Source organism: Vigna unguiculata, chromosome 8 (assembly GCF_037176805.1).
Source record: "Vigna unguiculata cultivar grain cowpea cultivar isolate G323 ecotype 2 chromosome 8, ASM3717680v1, whole genome shotgun sequence".
NCBI lineage: Eukaryota > Viridiplantae > Streptophyta > Magnoliopsida > Fabales > Fabaceae > Vigna > Vigna unguiculata.
Window position 1 is genome coordinate 38,637,298 of NC_140799.1, and position 22,857 is coordinate 38,660,154.

General features: G+C 28.2%; 2 pseudogenes; both read right to left on the bottom strand.

Annotated features, from left to right (window-relative positions):
* Nucleotides 1-369: 369 nt before the first annotated feature.
* On the bottom strand, nucleotides 370-3,421 carry LOC146884466 (receptor-like protein 6; annotated as a pseudogene).
* An 11,661-nt stretch (nucleotides 3,422-15,082) lies between these two features.
* Nucleotides 15,083-17,929, bottom strand: LOC114193690 (receptor-like protein 7; annotated as a pseudogene).
* Nucleotides 17,930-22,857: the final 4,928 nt, after the last annotated feature.

Sequence of the window (22,857 nt, forward strand, 5' to 3'; positions counted from 1 at the left end):
GTGATACCACATTCTTTTCTTTTTAATTAAGTTTTAATATAATAATGTACTTTTATATAAAAATATAAACTTTATTTATAATATTTTTTTATCATTTTATATTATTAACTGGCTTTTAAATATATCTACTAAACACTTCTAAACTAATGAACTAAATTATATGCCTAAAAAACTTAAAAATTAAAAAATATAATAAGTATCTAATTTATCAATCGTTAACTTCTAAATTTCTTTTGTCAAAGAACTATGTCATCTTTACTCTTTTATACATCTTTTGTGTTAACAAGACACAATTCGACCATATTAAATCTAAAATGCAACAAGACAATTTTGCAATTAATCGTGTCAACCTATAGGTTATATGCATTCAGGAAAACATTGATCGAAGATTGAATTGTTAGATTTTACCTTATGAAGGTTTCACAATTTACGCCATGATAAGCATAATATGAAAATTTTTGAATAAGATAGAGTAAAAAGAAATTAAAACTCCATAAAACATATAGAAACCTACAAAAAGAACCATATTAAACTAAAAGTGCATTAATTTCTTCTCCAACCATTTGTATGTTTTTTGTTGTTTGTTCTTATCAGTCTAACATTTAACACAACTTCAAGAAGTCTTGCAAGCCATTGGGGTTTTCCAGCGAAGAATACATTAAAACCCAATATTACTCCAAATATCACACCGCATGCATACCCCACTACAATGACTTTCCACCCAAATCTTGATTCTTCTTTATCAAGTGTTGAACATGGTGGTCTTTCTTTATCCTCATTGCAAGATTTTGACAAAGGAAATCCACATAGCATTGGATTTCCAACATAGGAATCAATTCCGAATGTGTTAAAGTGTCCACCTGTAGGTATCATTCCCTCAAATTGGTTCTTTGAAAGGTTCAAGACCGCCAGAAAATTCAAATTTGTCAAAGCCATGGGAATCTCACCCATCAAATGGTTCCAGGAGAGGTCCAACCATTCCAAATTGCTTAAATTACCCAGTGACGATGGAATGGTACCAGTGATTCTATTGTGGGAAAGGTTAAGCCCTATGAGAGAATGCAACTCTCCAATGACTTTGGGAACTTCTCCTTCAAACATATTATTTGATAAATCAATAGTTGTGCAAATAGTCAATATCCCCGTTAGCTCCATGTATAATCCTTTCATCACAACCACTACTGAATCACTATATAGAGGATGGTTGCCTAAATATATCGAACCAGTTTGGCTGTTATTCACATTCATCATTCCTTGAAAGTTCTGGATATATGATACTGGCAAGGGTCCGGTAAAATGGTTATCAGAGATGTCAAAAATTCTCAACCTGAGAAATGGAAATTTGGTGCCGAAAGAAGTGATGACACCATGAAACTTATTTGACCGCAAACTTAGTACGTGTAAAGTTGGCAAAGTTTCTAGCCAATAGGGAAATGTATCCTCTATGTCATTGTTTCCAAGGTCCAAAACTTCGAGCATTGTACAATGAGACAAAGACCGTGGTAACGGCCCCTTCAATTGATTTCCATTTAACTTTATAGTCTCAAATGCATTTCTTTTGGAAAATATATGAGGTAGGCTACCATAAAGGTTGTTCCTTTGTAAATCCAAAGCCCAAAGAGAAGGAAATGTTCCCAAGCATTGTGGAATAAATCCTGTCAAGTTGTTGTGGGCCAAGTTGAGTATAGAAAGGGTGCTTGCATTACACATTAAAGAAATGTCTCCACTCAACTCATTATTTGAGACTAATTAAAAAGATTCGAATTCCGTTTGGTGGAATTGGAATATGTCCTTGTAACTTGTTGAAACTGAGATCAATGAAACTAATGTTCTTCCAGGAGTTTGAGAGATTCTCACAAAACCATTTGGGAATGTTTCCACGAATTATGTTATGAGAAAGATCTAAATGTTGTAGTGGTGCTAATAGTTTTGGAAAACTACACAGGTTACTTGAAGATAAAATCAAGTATTCAAGGTTGGGAAAGATGTAGTTAAAATTATTTTCAAAGTTTATTGATAGCAAACTATTGTGAGAGAGTTCCAAAGCATTTAGATCTTCAAGCTTTGAAAATTGGTGAAAGTCTACAGTACCGCTCAAGTCCGTTGACGACAAACTCAAATAAATAAGATTTTGGAGTTCAAATATTGAATTTGGAAAATTACCTTGCAGTTTGTTGTTCGAGAGAGACAAAGATTCTAAGGAATTAGTTGAGAATTCTCCAATTGACCATGTGAGCTGGTTGTAACTAAGATCCAAGCAGTCCAAAGAAGGCAAAGAATAACACCAAAGAGGAATTTTTCCATTTAACATGTTATTAGACAGAACTAGGATCGATAATTCGATGAGTTTGGTGATTTGAGTTGGAATGGGACCAACTAATTTATTATTTGAGAGATCTAATATATCAAGTTGAGTAAGATTAAACAATGATGGTGGAAGAAATCCATCAAAACTGCAACCCGAAAGTAGTAGAAAGTTAAGAGACTTCAAGTGGACTATAGAATTAGGAATGTATCCTGAGCAAGCAGTTCCAAAGAGAGACAAAAACCTAAGTGGAGTAGTCCAGTTGGAGTTTGGAAGTTCACCTCTCAAGTTTTCATTCCATGCCAGACTTATTCCTTGGAGATTGGGTAAGCGAAGGATGTGGGTGGGGAATTTCCCTTGGATTTGGGTGTCATAGAGAAGGAGAGAAAGCAAAGAGGATGATAGATTGGTCAACAATGACAAAGACCTCTCTCCCACACAAGACATGTTCACTCCATATATAAAAATCTGTCTTACATTAGTTGCGTTGTGAATGAGTCTGTTCCATGTGTAATCATCAAGTCCCATTCTGGGGTAGCTTATTCTGGAGTAGCTTCTAATGGGATTATTACCGAGACGAAGATACACTAATTTTGACAAGTGAGAGATTGTGGATGGAACATCACCACTTACTCTAGAGTTAAATAAACTTAGATGTGAGAGATTGACAAGGTGACCAATTGCACTGTGTATTGAAGATCCTGAGAAATCAGTATAAGTAAAACTGAGTCGTTGAAGGTGTCTTAGCTTGAAAATGGAGCTTTTGGAACCCAGTAACTCGCCTCTAAGATCACTGCAGAAAAGGTTGAGACCGATCACGTGGCCTGACCTGGTGTCGCACGTGACCCCATCCCACCTGCAACAATCTATCTTGTCGTTCCATGATTCCGTGTTTGAATGATCCGAGGAACAATCATAAAAGATAATTGAAGAGTTTACACTAAAAAATGAGATTTTAAATTGTAACAGTGCAGATTTATCATAAGGATTGCACAACAAACAATTGAAGCAAGGGAAATGAAGGAGCAAGCACTGGAAGATGATCAAGAATGCCCGTACAACCCAACCCATTTCATACAGTTTTTGGTTGCAACCAATCCACTTAGTTTAATCTTTATATAAGAACCTGGGCTATTTTAAATTCAAAAAAAAAAAGAAGATAGTACTTAATTTAATTTTGTATTATACGTAAATCAATTAGAATTATGTGTGGTCATCTAAATTTTATAATTTTGTGACAATTTGTTTTTAAATTACTATATCATCATCATCAAACTAATTCCTCAACTGCCAACTAATATGAGTGAGAGTTTGGAATGAGAGTTCGAATAGAACGGAGAACGACGTCTTCTGAGAAAGCATAAAAACAGGTATTTTTGATGCACATTCTCTTCTGTTTTATTATAATTGTTATTAATATTTATTATCAGTTATTACTGCTTACCATTTTATCATCTGTTTCTTAAATTCACTGTAAAATAAATTGTTAGCATGAAAGCTCAATTAAATTCATTTAATATTTAGTTCACACTATTTACAATTTGAGTTACCTCCAACCCTACCCAAGTGTATAATTCCATCAACTTTATCTTAAATATAGATTGTTTTTGGTCTCTTCAGATTAAGTCAAAAAAAGTTGAACAGAGTGTTCTTAAAACAAAATAGAAAGCCGAATTAAATAATAGTGATTTATTAAGCAAGGTTAATGATCTCTATATATATATAATTATTTATTTATTTTTAATCAAACAAAATACTAAAAAGTAATGTGTTTTTTTTTATCAGCAATCACAAACCATTATTTTCAGATTACATTACATTAAATTTCAATTCCGAGAATTTGAGCATGACAAGAACAACCTAAAATTATATAGTCTAAGCATGTATGATGTTGTCTTTGTCAAAATTAAAATTATGGTTGAGACTTTAAATGTTAGGTAGGTACAGATTATTCCACAAAATTTTTCACACCACATTACCATACCAATATCATACAAAATAAACATGACCACTAATTAATAATCAAGATATTATGTTTAAAATTATAATTAAATATTAAAAATTAATATAGAATATAAATTATGTAAACAGTGAACATTCAAGTTTGACAATTTTTATGGTTATAATAAAAATCACTTAATATAATTACAAATTTAACCATTATTTAAAAATACAGAATATAAAAAGTAAACTTATAGATGTGCGAAAGGAAAGTCTTCTCTATCAATGATATAAATACGCGCAATTAGGTGCAACTAGAAAACGACTCGATCAAAACAAAAAACTTAAATAACAAAAAAAAAAGATAATAATATTTTAATCTACATTTTTATTTATTTATTTTGAACCCACAATTTCGATCATTATTTAAATCATCATATCACACTAAAAAAATATAAAAATAAATAATTAAATAATTATTAAAATAATAAATTAAAAGTGGGTCAAAATATTATTATTTATATATTTATTTTATATAACATTTAGACCATTATCCATTTGCTCTCTTATCAAAAGTCCATTAGTTACAAATGGTTATTTAAGCATAAGTTAAATTTTGATGCGATTATAAACACAGGCAAGGGTTTGGTTGTTTGGAGCACTTAAGGCAGTTGAGGCAGTGGTAGTAATAAATCCACTGATTACAGTACAACAACATAAAACTTTTTGAAGTATTACCAGAACAGTGGACAAACTCAACAAAAAACAAAAAGAAGACAAAAAATGTAGTTCAGAAAATAGTTCTTGCAGACAAGATTACTGACCTGGTTGACAGCATATGATCTTTATGGAGCATTATCATGTATGCTCCAAGCCAAGATACTGCTCCCAAGTATCACAAGCATCTCCCCTCTATGTCACGAGGAATCTGCAAACTACAAGAACAGCAATTCATTTATATTGTCACAAACTGAAATGAAAAATTGATATTTCTTATTTATTGAATTTACTTTTGGAATATCACTACCCATCACAATAATTGCACCAATAATATCCATTTTCGATTTTCAACTCTCGGTTTTATTACAATGAAGAGAGAAAAAAAAATATCTTAAATTTTAGTATTTTATATATTTAGATGTGTGGTTCAAAAAATCTTATATAATAGAAAAAAAAAAAGTGTTGCCTCTGTCAGAATGAAAATAATGTTTCTCATGAAATAGATTCTCATGAAACCGTTTGGGAATGTTTCTACGAATTACATTATGAGAAAGATCTAAATCTTGTAGATTTTGCAACGATACTAAGAATTTTGGAAATCTATTTAGGTTACAAAAAGATAAAAATAAGTATTGAAGGCTAGGAAAAATATATTCAACACTATTGTCAAAGTTAAAAAAAATATTACAGCAGATAAAATTAAGTATTGAATTTTGGGTAATATACAATGAAAGTTATTTGAAAAGTTTGGTGAGAGAAAGTTGTTGTAAGAAAGAAAGATCGAAATGATATAGAGCTCTTTTAAAAATTGGTGAAAGTTTGTCACTCCACTCAAGTCTGTTGTTGATAACAAACTCAAAAAGTAAGATTATGGAGATGAAATATTGAATTTGGAAATTTACCTAACAATTTGTTATTAGATATCAAAGATATTGTAAAAAATTGGTGGAAAATTTACTAACTAATCTGAGTTCACTAAGATCCAATAATAATAATAATAAGACAAAGAATAATACTAGCGAGAAATTGGTTCATTTAGAATGTAACTAGACAAAAGTAGAAACAATAATTTAGAGAATTTTGTGATTTGGGTTAAAATGGGACCAACTAATTTGTTGTATGATCAATCTAAGATATAAATTTGAGTAAGATTAAACAATGATGGTGGGAGAAATCCATCAAAATTGAAACTAAAAGATATAGTGAGGCAATGGACTTCAATTTGTTATTTTGTTCTAAGATTTCCATCTTTGATGAATGCGAGGAACAAGGATCAAACATGGGTGAACATGGTTGCAAGGCAAACAATTATAGCCAGAAAAATGAAATAGCAAGCAATGGAAGATGATCAAGTATAAATTAAAACATTTGATATGAATTTTAATTGCAATCAATCCATTAAGTTTAATCTATGTATAAGAATCTAAGCTATTTTAAATTTAGGCTTAATAGTTCTTTTGATTCCGATATTTGTAACAATTATTTCATATTTTTTTATCAATTTTTTTTACTCTTGGTCCCAATATTTATTAGAAGGAGTTAATGTAATTTTTTTTTTTAGATCAACATTAAATTTCTTAGAGGATAATGACTTCACACAATGATATGCACATTTTTTTTAGAAACAAAAATGTATTACTCTAACAATTGATTACATTTCAAAAGTGTTAACTAGTCGTGAATCTTCAAAACAAAATTTAGAAGGTGTCAAGATAAATAACTAAGTATGTTTTTAGTCCTTAAACTTTAACGTCAAATTGAAATATGTAGTTATCTGAAACTTTAGTACATTTATACGTGTAAACTTTATAAATTAATGAATATAATACTTTTAATTAAAGTACACATTCATTTTTTTTAACACATTTTCTAACTGATATTAAGGTGAAAGGATGTTTTACTGTGAAAGCAATTTAAATAATAGCAAGTAAAAAGCGTTTGATACTTAAAATATTGATGTAGATTAAAATAATTATATTTATTATCTTTTAAATTTAAATACCAATACATAAAATATACTAAAATTAAAAAGTTATATATATATATATATTATATGTAAAAAAAAAAATTGGGGCCATGGACTCCTATAGGTAGAGATGGCAAATAAACCCGTGCCCGTGGGTATCACCCGAACTCGTCCCCGTTTTGACGGGGAATCCCCGCTTTGACTGGGTATGGGTATGGGTATGGGTAATACCCGAAATTTTCAACTGGGGATGGGGATGGGGATGGGGATGGGGATATATATATACCCGCCCAAATACCCGTCCCCGCTTAAATTACTAAACTATTTATAATTTATTAAATAATCTAAAAAATATATATAAATAAATAATATATTTACACATAAAATATAATATAATATAATATAATATAATATAATATAGTATATATACATATAAATAAAATATACTTTTATATATATATATATATATATATATATATATATTTACACATATACATGTAATATAATATAATATAATATAATATACATATAATATATATACATAATAATATAATATAATATATATAATATATACGTATAAAACAAATTAATCATTTAACTAGTGAGATCTTTTATAAACAAATTTATAACATACAAATTTATAAAAATTTAAAAGAAATATATATATATATATATATATATATATATATATATATAAAAGCATAAAATATCTACGCATATACATATAATATATATACATAATAATATAATATATATTATTATATAATATAATATAATATATACTTAAAATAAATATATATCTATAAATATATATATATATATATATATATATATATATATATATATATATATATAAACATAAGATATCCACACATATAATATATATACATAGTAATAATAATATAATATATAGTATAATATAATATATATAAATAATTATATATATATATAAACATAAGATATCCACACATATAATATATATATACATAGTAATATAATATATAATATAATATAATATAATATATATATATATATATATATATATATATATAACATATTTCTCATTCTCTTTGTTTTTTGTTATACACTTTGTTTACTCTCTCAATTGTCTGGTTTGTTTTTCAAGATTTAATTTTGAAGGTAATTTTTCTTCTTCTTATTACATAATTTTTACTCTCTGTACATGGTTATGTTCAAATAGGTGTTCCTCAATTTCATTCTATGAAATAATTTTTAGGTTACACATTTGATTATCTTTATTTATTTATTTATTTTCATGAAAATGTTTGACTCTTATTTTGTAGCTCTTCTTTTTGTTACTTTGGTTATACACTTTTTTACTCTCTTTTAATTGTTTGGCTTGTTCTTTAAGGTTTAAGCAGATCTTCAAGGTACTTTTCCTTTTATCATAATCTTAATTATACACATTTTTTTTTCCGTTATGTTATATTCAAATGGATATTCTCAAATTTGGGTCACACATTTAATTATCTTTACTCCTTTATGATAATTTTATTTATTATTTATTTTTTGTTTCATGATAATGTTTAATTCTCAATTTTAAGTGCTCAATTGCATAAATCCTTAATTTAATTCAAGATCAAAAGATGAAGAATCTATGTTTAAATTTGAATTATTATTAATTTAATTTTGTTATTTGTGCTATTTCCTTTAAGTGGTATAATATAAATTTTTAATAGTATAAAAAATATTTGAAATATTTTTAAACTTGATTATTGGTTTTCCTTTTATATTTTGTTAAAAAAGAAATTAACCTTTTTACTTTGTTTGATTTTTTTTTGTTACGTATGTTAGTTTCTAGAGAAAATGAGCACAGGAGATCAAGATTTGCAGGTACCAAGTCCACCACAGTGTTCACAACAACCAACTCCCTTTCAAAGTTCCAATAATGACAGTCAATCTCCATTGAATCCATCTACGCAAACACCTTCAGAAGTTCATGATGAAATACATTCAACAACACAAGTAGAGCCTGAGAAAGGGAAATTGAAAAGTGTTGTGTGGGAACACTTTGAAAAGATAAAAGTTGATGGAAAATACAAAGATAAATGTAACTATTGCAAGAAACTGCTTGGTGGAGAAACAAAGAATGGAACAAAGCACTTGCACCATCATACAAATATATGTATTCAAAAGAAGGCTTTAGCAAAAGGAAAAGGGGGACAAAAAACACTTTTTTCTAAGATTTCAAGTGGCAAAAAGGAATTGGCTTGTGGAGCTTATAATGAAGAAAATGCCAAGAGGGAACTTGCAACAATGATTATATTGCATGAATATCCATTGTCAATAGTGGACCATATTGGTTTTATTAGATTCGTGACAACAATTCAACCATTATTTCAACTTCCTTCACGAAATACAATAAAGAAAGAGATACTCGGCATCTATGAACATGAAAAACAAGTTGTTATGAAGTTGATAGATACAAATAAAGGAAGAATAGCAATTACATCGGATATGTGGAGTGCAAGCAATCAAAAGAAAGGGTATATGTCTATCACAGCTCACTATATTGATGACAATTGGACATTGCAAAATATAATTTTGAGGTACACTTTTTTTAATTTATAAATTTTCCAGTAATTTTTTTTATGCACCTCTAGAAAGATTATATGTCTTACAAAATATTGCTTAATTTATAGGTTCATTTATGTTCCCGCACCTCACACAGTTGATCGACTTTGCAATGTATTAGTTGATTGTTTGTTCGATTGGAATATTGATACAAAATTGTCTACTATCACTTTAGACAACTGCAGCACAAATGATAGCATGATTGAAAAAATTAAGGATAAGTTGAAGTTGGACACACTCATTAAGAAAGGGTCTTTACTTCATATGCGTTGTTCAGCACATATCCTTAATTTGATTGTGAAAGAAGGGTTAGCCGTCCTAAAAGAAGGGGTGGAAAAAATTCGAGAAAGTGTAGCATATTGGACAGCAACTCCTAAAAGAATGGAAAAATTTGAGGAAACAGCTAGACAATTGCGAATTTCTTTCACTAAAAAGTTAAGTTTGGATTGCCCAACTAGATGGAATTCTACTTACAAGATGCTTGATATTGCCATATGTTATAAGGATGTGTTTTTTAGGTTAAAGCAACGTGAAGCTCAATACACTTCTTTGCCAACTGATATGCAGTGGGAATTTGCAAAGGATGTTTGTCGAAGGCTAAAATTATTTAATGACATCACAGACATCATTTCTGGCTCCAAATACCCAACTGCCAACATCTTTTTCCAAAGATTTGTGAGATCAAGATTGCAATAAATGATTGGGTTAAATCTCCTAAGATAACCATTCAAAATATGGCAATACAAATGTTAAAGAAATTTGAAAGTTACTGGAGTGTTATTCATGATATATTGGCAATTGCTTCAGTTTTAGATCCAAGGTACAAGATGGACATGTTAGAATATTATTTTTATAAATTGTATAGTAATGATTTTGATCTGAAACTTAGTAGGATTCGTCAAATGTGCTATGATTTGGTTTTGGAATATCAATCAAAAAAGAATGAAACTTCTTCTTATAGAGCTACATCATTGGAGTTGGGAAAAGATGTTGATAATGATGCGAATGAATTTTTAGAGTTTATGGCAAAAAAGAAAAAATCTAGAACTACAGTTATGAAAACAGAGTTGGATTATTACTTGGAAGAAGATAATTTGCCGGTTACACAAGAATTTGATATCCTATCATGGTGGAAAACAAATGGGTTAAAGTTTCCAACCCTTCAAGCAATTGCAAGGGATGTTTTAGCTATTCCAATAACAATTGTAGCTTCTGAATCTGCTTTTAGTACTGGTGGTCAGATATTAACTTCTCACCGTAGTCGACTTCATCATATTACTATAGAGGCTTTGATGTGTACAAGAAGTTGGATATGGAACTCAAACCATCTAGGTAAGTTACTCAAATTTATTAATATTTTTTGTTAGTATTTTTTGTGAATTCTCATCTAATATTCTACATTTGGTGTTTGTAGGTGTTAAAAAATTAAAAGGAAAAGATGTTCTCATGAGTGAAAATGAATCTGATGAAGAAGGTACATTATATTCTAGTAATTAAAATTTTCAATTTCAATTATTATATCATATCTAATTTTTCATTTTTTTTCTATGTGTAGGTGGATCGAATGCAAATGAAACCACTGATCATTTGTAAAATTAATAAATATTTTGGTTATTATAAAATTTTAGTAATGTGTAATTTTTTAGCTTTTATATAATTATTTGAATTTTATTTAGTTGTTATTTGATACTTTAATTTGAGATTTATACTATTATAATATTTTTCTTAATATTTGACATCATGAAAATTAAAAATAGTATGTTATTTTAATATTGAATATTTTGATAGTATCATGATTCCGTTGGTGTGATTTTTAAATTTTTTTTATAAAAAATATTTAATTGATATATGGAACAATAAAAAAATGGGTATGGGTATGGGTATAAGAAAATACCTGTTACCCGGTGGGGATGGGGATGGGTCAAAAATTGTATACCCGTTGGGTTTGGGGATGGGGATGGGGATGGGGATGAATTTTTATTATGGGGATGGGGATGGGATCATAATACCCGTACCCGCCCCGCCCCGTTGCCATCCCTACCTATAGGTACTCTAAGATCCGCCCTTGATGTTATTATCAATCTAATAGAAGTAAGTATATATAATATAAATAAATATTGGAATTAATAAAAAGAATTGAAAAAAAACTTTGAACAATTACTATAAATACTAAAACCAAAAGGAGGTATTAAGTCTTAAGTTTATAAAAGAATTAATAATACGTTATCTAATTTTGTATTATACGTAAATAAATTAGAATTATATATGGTGATCTAAAATCATTTCCTTAAAGATTTTTTTTTTAATTTCATGATAATTTTTTAATTAATTTATCATCAAACTAATTCCTCAATTTTTTTTATGGAATTGTCTCATTTATTTATTTATTTTATTTCATATTTAAGTCATATGTCATGAAGATGGCTACTAATTTCCAACATGAAATGACAATAATTAATTATGTTTGAAAATTCCAACTCTTACACCTATTTAAAGGTCAAAAGACTTTCTAATATAACTGTATAATAATGGAACGTTAACTTGTAAATTAACAATTATTTTATAAATTAAGTTATAAATATCTAAAATAATTTTAATTATTAATAAAAAATTATTATGAATTTATAAATCAGAATTTAAATTAGTCTTAACTATCAAGATTTTAACTATATTAAATATATATATTATTATTATGCTTAATAATAGTAACTAATAGTTACTTTCTCTTCGCTACTTTCTTATAATTATTATAAGAAAAAAATTTATAATGACTAAGATATTTTCTCATATGTGTTTTCCTATTTCATATTCAAGTCTTGTGTGGTGAAGATGGCTACCAATTTCCAACAATAAATGACAATGTTTGAGATTTTCAAGTCTTGCATCCATTTAAAGGATTAAAGACTTTCTAATAAATGACAAATGCCAACTAATGTGTGACAGTTTTTCAATTCTATCTTCACCATCATCACTAAAAATATCATAAAGTGATATTTAAATATGTTTCTGAAATTTCTAAAATAATCTGTTGAAATGGATATTTAAAAAAATAGTATTGTTATGCTTAATATTAAATAAATATACAAATTTGATCTAAATAATTATTTTATTATTTTATAATTAATGTTATTAACAAATTATTTTTTTCTTATTCTATTTCAATATACCATCTAGTTATAAAGGTTATACATAAAGAAGAAAAAAGTTTTCTCAAATAGAGAATTACAATTATATTAGTAGAATTTCTCTACGAATTAAAACTTTTCATGATTAGTATCAGACAATATTAATTACATGTGTATATTATATATATAAAAGTTCAAAAAAGAAAGTCTTTATACAAAAAAGATGAATTCTATAATTATAAAAGAAACACAAGTAGCTTCCAAAACTTTGATCCCTTCTAAGATGTTCACAGTTGATGTTCCTCTTCTGCACTATTCTTTGCTTTTATACAAAATACAAGATCATAACAGAAAGCATCATAACTACAGCTCAGAATAAGCTAGTATATTTAAAAAGAAAACAACTTATAAATAGTTTAAAGCATTAACATGAGAATCAATCACAAACAAATTCATGTAGGCACATAAAAAAACCACTTCCAATTCCATATAGTTCGGACATTACAATCTCTCTTTCTTTCTTTAATACGTAATCATCCCTTAATCCATTTTTAAAACATTTCAAATATTAACTTTTCTTAAAAGTAACTAAAACATCTTATCTAAGAATCTTTTTCTCGTTGAGCGAGATGCCTAACAAGTGAGTATCGAAAGAAATTTCTCCTAAAATTCATTAAGTAAATGTTGTTCGCTCAATAAACAGGACTACTGAAAGCAATTTTCACAATTCACCATCGAGTCCTGTCTCACTCAGCAAGTGAGACACCCCTATTTCTTTGACTTGTAATTAAAATGTTCTTGTTGAGAGAGAAATTCACTAGTCCAACGAAAAAAACTCAAGATATACCAAATTGCAACTAATTGAGCCAAATTTACCGATCTTTGAAACAAATTCTTCGTCAAAAACACATCAATGAAGTTTTTGTGCAACGAAAAAAATCGACTCTTAATCATTAACAATGAACAAACACATAGCATTGTAATGCTAAGAACAAGTTTTTGTGCAACCGACTCAACATTATAAAAATGAACCTATAATTTGTTTTCAATGAAATTTTAAAATATATTTTACAGATAATTTAAACTGTTTTATAACAAAATGGTTTTTTACTTGCTCGTCAAATTTTATGCCAAGTTCAAAAATTCTTCATACAAACACAGGCAAGAGTTTGGTTTTTTTGGAGCAGTTAAGGCAATTCAGCTAGTAGTAGTACGAAATCCAGATACAGCAAAATAAAATAAAAAAATTGTGTTAAAAGGTTTTTCCCAATTGTTAAAAATAAATTATTGACGTTCTATGTTATAATTTTTTTTTTTGTTTTCATAAAAATTGCCATGTGATTCTAAGTATTTTACATGTATGTTTTAACTGGTAACTAATTTATTTTAGTGCACAAAAAAGTTGTTTGAATGAAAAATTAATTTATAATTTATTTTATTCAATTTATAATTTATAATTTATAATTTATTAATTTTTTTATATTATTATTTCATTACAAGAAAACATTTCAATAATAACTAATTTTAATGACCAAAAGTCATTAATCAGTCAATTTAGACACCAATTTACACAATAAAAAATTATTGGTTATTATAATAATTACTGTTATAAATAAAAACTTATAATTGGTCTTCAGATTGATTTTTAAAATGTATCTATCAAGATTTTAGTTACCAAAGAAAATTTGTTACTAAACATTTGCTATTAAGGTTTTTCACTAATTTTTAATTAATTAATAACTAATTATAATTTTTTATTTATAATAGTAACTATTTTAATAATTAATAATTTTTTATTTTGTATATTAATATCTTAAATGATTAACAATTTTTTATCACTAAAATTGGTTATTAATAAGAAATTTTATTATAGTGTCTCTTATATTTTAATATTAATTTTATATGTAATATATTTTATTTATTATTATCTATTTTCAACTTTAATGAGACGAAAACATCTCTTAATCAGTTTCTCAATTTTTCTATGTGTGATATCGTATTTTTTTTTTAATTTAATATAACGATATACTTTTATTTCAAAATATAAATTTTATCTATATTATCTTTTAGTGTCATTTTATATTATTAACTAACTTATTAATAAACTAAAAATTGATTGACAAGTATTTAATTTATTACTGGATATACTTATAAATTTCTTGTGTTAAAGAATCCCGAAACAGAATTCGACAGTAATAAACCAAAAATACAAACGAGACAATTCTCCATTTAACCGTGTTAACCTATATGCTTCTTGAGAAACGTTTGTAATAAAAGACTAATTTTGTGTTGATTGAAGATTGAATGTTAGATATTTTATGTTTATGGAGGTTTGACATTTTACGCCATGCTAAGCATAACACGAAATTGATTGCATAAGATAGAATTAAAGTAAAGAAAACATATAGGAACATAACAAGAAGAAGCATATTAAACTAAAAGTGCACTAATTCCTTCTCCAACCATTTGCACTTTCTGGTATTTGTTCTTGTCAGTCTCACATTTAAAAAACTTCAACAAGTCTTGCAAGCCATTGGGGTTTTCCAGCGAAAAATACACTATAACCCAATATTATTCCAAAAATCATCCCACATGCATACCCCACTACGACAGCTTTCCACCCAAATCCTGATACTTCTTCATCAAGTGCTGAATGCGGTAGCCTTTTGTTATCTTCTTTGCATGGTTTTGACAAAGGAATTCCACACAACTTTGGATTTCCAGCATAGGAATCATTTTCAAATGTGTTAAATTGTCCACCTGTAGGTATCACTCCCTCTAACTGGTTTTGTGAAAGGTTCAAAACAGCCAGATAATTCAAATTTTTCAAAACCATGGGAATCTCACCCTTCAATTGGTTCCATGAGAGGTCTAACCACTCCAAATTGCTTAAATTACCCAGTGACAATGGAATGGTACCAGTGATTCTATTGTGTGAAAGGTTAAGCCCTTTCAGAGAATGCAATTCTCCAATGACTTTGGGAACTTCTCCTTCAAACATATTATTTGATAAATCAATGGTTGTAAAAACAGTCAATATCCTCTTGAGCTCAATTTCATTCCCTTTCATCACAATCACTATTGAATCATTATATGAAGTATCATTACCCAAATATTTCAAACTAGTTTGGTTGTCACTCACATCCATCATTCCTTGAAAGTTATGGATGTATGATGTTGGCAAGAGTCCGGTAAAATAGTTACTGGAGATGTCAAAAATCCTCAACTTAGGAAATGGAAGTTTGGTGCCTAAAGAAGTGATGACACCATGAAATCTATTTGACCGTAAACTGAGTACCTGTAAATTTGGCAAAGTTTCTAACCAATACGGAAACATATCCTTAATGTTATTGTTTCCAAGGTCCAAAACTTCGAGTGTTGTACAGTGAGTCAAAGATCGTGGTACCGGTCCCTGCAAGTGATTTCCATTCAACTTTATAGTCCGAAATGCATCTCCTTTGGAAAAGTTAAGAGGTAGGCTTCCGTAAAGGTTGTTCTCTTGCAAATCCAACGCCGAAAGAGAAGGAAATGTTCCCAAGCATTGTGGAATAAGTCCTGTCAAATTGTTGTGAGCCAGGTTAAGTATAGAAAGGGTGCTTGTGTTGCACATTGCTGAAGGAATTTCCCCACTCAACTCATTATTTGAGACTGAAAAGATTTTAGTGCCATTAGGTGGAATCGGAAGATCTCCTTGCAATTTGTTGAAACTGAGATCAATGGAACTCATGTTCTTCCAGGAGCGCAAGAGGTTCTCATGAAACCATTTGGGAATGCTTCCTCGAATTCTGTTATGAGAAAGATCTAAAACACGCAGGTTTTGCAGTGGTGCTAAGAATTTTGGGAAACTATTTACATTACTTGAAGATAAATGTAAGTATTCAAGGTTGGGTAAGATGCAGTCAAAATTATTTTCGAAGTTTACAAAGAGAAAAATATTGTCAGAAAGGTCCAATTCACTTAGAACTTTAAGCTTTGAAAATTGGTGAAAGTCCATGACACCACTCAAGTTCATTGATGACAATCTCAAAACAGTAAGATTTTGGAGTTGAAATATTGAAGTCGGAAAATTACCTTGCAAATTGTTGTTAGAGAGAGATAAATATCCCAAAGAATTAGCGGAGAATTCAGCAATTGACCCTGTGAGTTGATTGTGACTAAGATCCAAGGACAACAAAGAAGGCAAAGAATAACACCCAAGAGGAATTGATCCATTTAAAATGTTACCACTAAAATCTAGGATCCATAACTTAGAGAGTTTGGTGATTTGGGTTGGGATGGGGCCAACTAATTTATTATCTGATAAATCTAAGTCATATAGTTGAGTAAGATTAAACAATGATGGTGGAAGAAATCCATCAAAATTGCAATGTGAAAGAAATAGGATGTTAAGAGACTTCAAGTGGGTAATGGAATCGGGAATGTATCCTGAGAAATTAGTTCCAGAGAGATGCAACAATGTTAGTGGAGTAGTCCAGTTGGAGTTTGGAAGTTCACCTCTCAGGTTTTCATTCCATGACAGATCTATTTCTTGGAGATTGGGTAATTTGAGGATGTGGGTGGGGAATTTCCCTTGGATTTGGGTGTTGATGAGAAGGAGAGAAAGCAAAGAGGATGATAGATTGGTCAACAATGACAAAGACCTCTCTCCCACACAAGACATGTTGATGTGTTCTAAATAAATCTCTCTTAAATTAGTTGCGTTCTGAATGAGTCTGTTCCATGTGTAATCATCAAGTCTAATTTTGGAGGAAAAATCAGGTAACAAGTCCATGCTAGAGATACGAAGATGTAATAATTTTGACAAGTGAGAGATTGTGGAGGGAACATCACCACTAATATTAAGACAGTATATATATAGATGCGTGAGGTGAACAAGGTCACCAATTGCAGAGTGTATTGGAGATCCAGAACTATTAAAAGCAAGGTTGAGTTGTTGAAGCTGCCTTAGCTTAAAAATTGAACTATTAGAACCCAGTAGCTCACCTCTAAGAATACTGCACGAAAGGTCGAGGCCAATCACGTGACCTGACTTGGAGTCGCACGTGATTCCATCCCACCCGCAACAGTCTGTATCGTTGTTCCAAGATATCGTCTTTGAAGAAAAAGGATAAAACACTCGATCAAAAGGTGAAGACCCGACAACAACTGAGTTTTTGAGTTGTAACAAGGCAGATTTATCATGAGGGTTGCACAACAAACAATTATAAGAAGGAACCAAACAATGGAAGATAAAAAAGTATGACAGCAAAACCCAACCCATTATGGAATTTGTATGCAAGCAATCCCCAAACTTTAATCTATATATATAACAAGCTCGGCTATTTTAAAATTACTAAAAAAAATGATAATACTTAATTTAATTTGTATTATACAAATCAATTAGAATTATGTATGGTCATCTAAGAAAACCATTTCCTTAAAAATATTTTTTTATAATTTTGTGACAGTTTTTTTAAATCAGTATATCATCAGCAAACTAATTCCACATTTTTTTTATGTTTTGGGAATTGTGTTATTTATAATTTATTTTTTTCATTCTGAACTCTTATAAATGATATACCAATTTCCAAAAAGAAATGACAGGTATTATGTTTGAAATTTCCAACTCTTGCATTTAAGACTTTCTAATAGAAATGACTAGTGTGAGAATTTTTAATTTTATCTTCACCAGCACCACTACAAATTTCACAAAAGGGATTTTTAAATAAGTTTTTGAAATCTCTAAAAAATCTATGTTGAAATGGACATTTAAAAAAAACATTTAGTATTTTTATATTTAATATTGAATAAATACACTAATTTGACCTCAATATTTTTTTATTAATGGAGATGACCGTATAAAGACAATCTTACTCGATTAATTTTTTTAGAAGTTTTTTTTTTCATAATTCAAGGTTTCTTTTCTTATATAGTTTTGGTGTGTGAATTTTGATAATTAAGTATTATTCAAAGAATAAGAAATAAGAGGAGGAGGCAAAGAAGTGATGAGACTATGTATAATGGGGTATGGAATGTAGAATGTTTCATGAGAAACCACAAAAAACACACACTTTGGAACTTCACCTTTCAGCTTTTCATTCAATGAGAAACCAAATTTTTAATCATATTTATTCTCAATATGAATATCGAATAAATGTGGTCCTAACTTTTATCCTTACACGTAGAAACTTTCAAAGAAATAAAACTATTGTGTCACAAAGTTCCAACTTCTACTTTACGTTAAAGTTTATGAATCATTCAAAAATAAAAATAAAAAATGTCTTAACAAAAGTTAAAAAAAAAACACATCAATGTTTGATATTTTTTATTTATTGAGCAAGAAAAAAAAAAGTTTTGGCAAAAGTCTCCACCATAGAACAAAGTCAGTCTTTGATATTTTTTATTTATTGAATTTACTTTTCGAATGTTTTACCCATCACAATAATTGCACTGATAATATCCACTCTTAATTTTCAATTCCCGGTTTTATTCGAATGCAGACAGAAAAAAACATCTAAAATTTTAGAGTATTTTATATAATTTAGAAGTGTGGTTCAAAAAAAAGTGTTTATAATAGAAAAAAAAATGTGTTGTCTTTGTCAGAATGAAAACAATGTTTTAGACTTAAACTCTTACGCGTAGATTATTCCACAAAGTTTCCAGTCCATACTACATAATTAGGAATGTCAACAAATTATTCCACAAAGTTTCCACACATTATACATAATTAGGATGTGAAAAAAAAAATTCATGCAGTATCTACATATAAAATATGCAACAGGTAGAAAATAGATATTGTCACGGATAAAATGTAATGAGTACGGATAATTTTTATATCTGCTAGTTAACGAGATGAATACGGATAAGATGTAAAATTATACGATAATATGTGAAAAAAAAAAAAGTCTTTGTATTAAGGATAATGATACATGATTATTTTTCTTTCTACATCTACTTAACATTAATAAAATTATAATTTTATTTCTAAATTTAAAATAGTTTAAGAAGAACTAAAAATAAAATTGAATATATTAAATTGTTTTAGGTGTTGGATAGATATAGAAAAATTAAAAAGTTGTATACAAAAATCCCATTTTCTATGCAACACCGATAAATAATATTCTATTTTAAAATAAAAATAGTTTAAAATGAATTAATTAGGAAAGTGAAAAAAAATATTTTTTTATTAAATATTTAAAAGGATATGAAATGTAGATAAAATTTTCTTCTAAATATATACACATATTTTAGAATGGAAAATGATATGTTAACGACCGTTTTTTAATAACTTATTTTGAAATGGAGGTTGCTGGAGTTACAAAAGTGAGAGAAGCGAGGAAAGAGAACGGAGTGGAAGTGGTGAGAGAAGTGGAGAGCACTTTGTGGTTTCTTCATCCCTAGGTTTGGTTTTTTTCCTTTCTCCCAAATTTTTTTTTTCTCCATCTCCGTAGTCTATTGTTCATTACCTCTGTAATTTTTTTCTTCCTCCATAGCCGTAGTTTTCTTTTTTTTTTCATTCTACAAGTTTTTTGTTCGTCCGCTTTGGAAGATATTTTTGGACTGGGTTCGTCATTTCCCTTTTTTGGTGGAGCAGAAAAAGTATTATGTTTGAAATTTCCAAGTCTTGCATCCATTTAAAGGTCTAAAGTCTTTGTAATACAAATGACAACTTCCAGTTAATATGTATGAGTGAGACTTGTTGGAATGAGATGAGACTTCAAATGGGTATAGAATGATAAACCAGAAAAACACAGATTTTGGAACTTCACCTTACTCTTTTGTTAAACAAAAATGAATTTCCAAGTTAAACAAACACAGTCTCTTCTGTCCCCTATTATAAAAAATGTTATTATTATTATTATCATTTTATTTTATTTTTCTTAAAATTCATTGTAAACCAAGTTGTTAGCATGAAAAGCTCAACTACATCCATTTATAATTTGAGTTTACCTCCAACCGTGTACTCAAGTGTGATACCAATATGAGAACAAAAAAAAGTCTTAGGAAATACATAATTAATCATTTGTTTGCCTCATGTGTGGTGAAATATATAACTAAAAATAAAATACAAATAATACTTATTCTCACTTTGAATATCGAATAGATGTGGTCCTAACTCTTATCCTTACATGTAGAAACTCCCAAAGGAACAAAAGTATTTTGTCACAATTTTCCAACTTCTAATTTACGTAAAAGTTTAAAATCAAAATTGTCAATGTCCACTATTCTTACAAGGGAGCTAAAAGAAATATACAATATTTTCGAGGATGACATGTATACAAAATATACTAAAATTAAAATAAATTATTATTATTAATTTACATATATTAAAGTAATTAGAAGTCAAAGTCCCTCAAAAACTAAGATAAGCTCCGCCATTGCCTACGAGATTAGGTCATCCAAGATCATCAACTTTATCTCAAATAGAACTTATTTTTATCACTTCAAATTAACTAAAAATAATAAAAATAAAAATAAAGAGACCGTTCTTAAAAGAAAATAACAGTTTTTTGCGAAAATCTCCACCATCAGTAGAGTTATCAATGGTTTAAATGTTTAATTTTAAAAAAAATGTATCTAGATATAAATTAATAATAATGTACAAATTTATTATTATTATTAAAAGTATAAGTATATATTAAACAACGATATTTTTGAAATTGGATATAGAATAATATAATTTATATATAGTTAAAAAATATAAATAATAAAAGTGAGCTAACCATTTAAAACATTTAATATGAATTAATCAATCATGACAATGAAACAAGTAAGAAAAGAATTTTCTTCCTTCTAGGAAAGGAACTCTAGAAATTTTGTTCTCAAATCTAAGTTTATAAAAGGAAGATATAATTGTTTATGACCAAAGATCATCACCTAAATGACATTTTGAAGAAATGTTAGAGGTTTTAAATTTAGGAGTAGCAAATAAATACATTATTATGGTTATCGTCCGATCTTGATTTTTTTGCATTGAATAGGTATATTGACCAGGTAGGAATGAGTGTGTGTACAGGTTGTATCCAACTTTTTAAATTGGGAATAAATATGTATATACCTACCTTCCTTGCTCTAATCTCATACTCTCTCCGTTTTAAATTACTACCGAAACATTTTTTATATTTATCAGAATCTTGAATATACATTTTTAATGGTATATTATATTTTAAAAAACACAAACCTCAATATCATTGAATTAGATAATTTTTAGTATACATATTTATTTATTTCTACTCCTTTTCTAATATTTATATTTATTATTTTTTTATGTAATTAAATATGTTATTTTTGTCACTTAGTGAATTTTAGAATTAATCCATTTTTAAATTTTAAATCAATTATGTGAATTTAATCCTTTTAATCAAATTTTGTTAAATTTATTTAACATTTCAAGCACATTTCATAATAATATTTAACTTAACATTAAAACAAAAATGTGTCAAATAGTATAAACAACTCAAATACAATCCTAAAATACATACAAAAATCAAATAAACCTAATAAAATTTGATTAAAATAACTAAATCCACGTATTTTCAAAAATAAATAACTAAATTAGTTCAAAATTTTAAAATGAACTAATTTCAAAATTTCTTGAAATTTAAAAGATCAAAAACATATTTAATCCTTTAAAATATTAAATCATATAAATCTTTTTTTCTATTAAACCCTTAATTTATCTAATTAGAAGAATTATTATTTCGCTAAAATAATCATTTTTCTTCCATCATGATTGCTAATACTTCACCAGCTGTCAAATGTCCAAAACCACACAGAAAATTTTACCACAATAAAACCACCCCGGGTACCTGAAAGTGAGTCAGCACTAGCCATTTTACAGTTATTTTACTTTCAATCTGAATTCTGAAGGACTAACCATATTGCAATTCTTGCATTTCTTTTAATGAACTATTGGAGAAAATGTTTCTAACCACGCAACATGAGAATTTAATCTGGACTTCGAGATTGGATACCTATTATAAATTTACTCTTCTGTTGCATTGGATGGACAGAAAAAGTAACTGCTATATAAACCAGATTATACTATCTTCATTATGTGCAACAAAGTTTAAAATATGAAATAAAGGAATATGCACATCTGGTTATAACCATAGATCAACGCATCACTTCTACTCTAAAATGAAATGAGACTAGCACGGTAACGCAGGAAGATGGATGAGGTGCAGGAAGAAAGAGGAAATAAAAAGGTAAGAAATCAAAGGAAA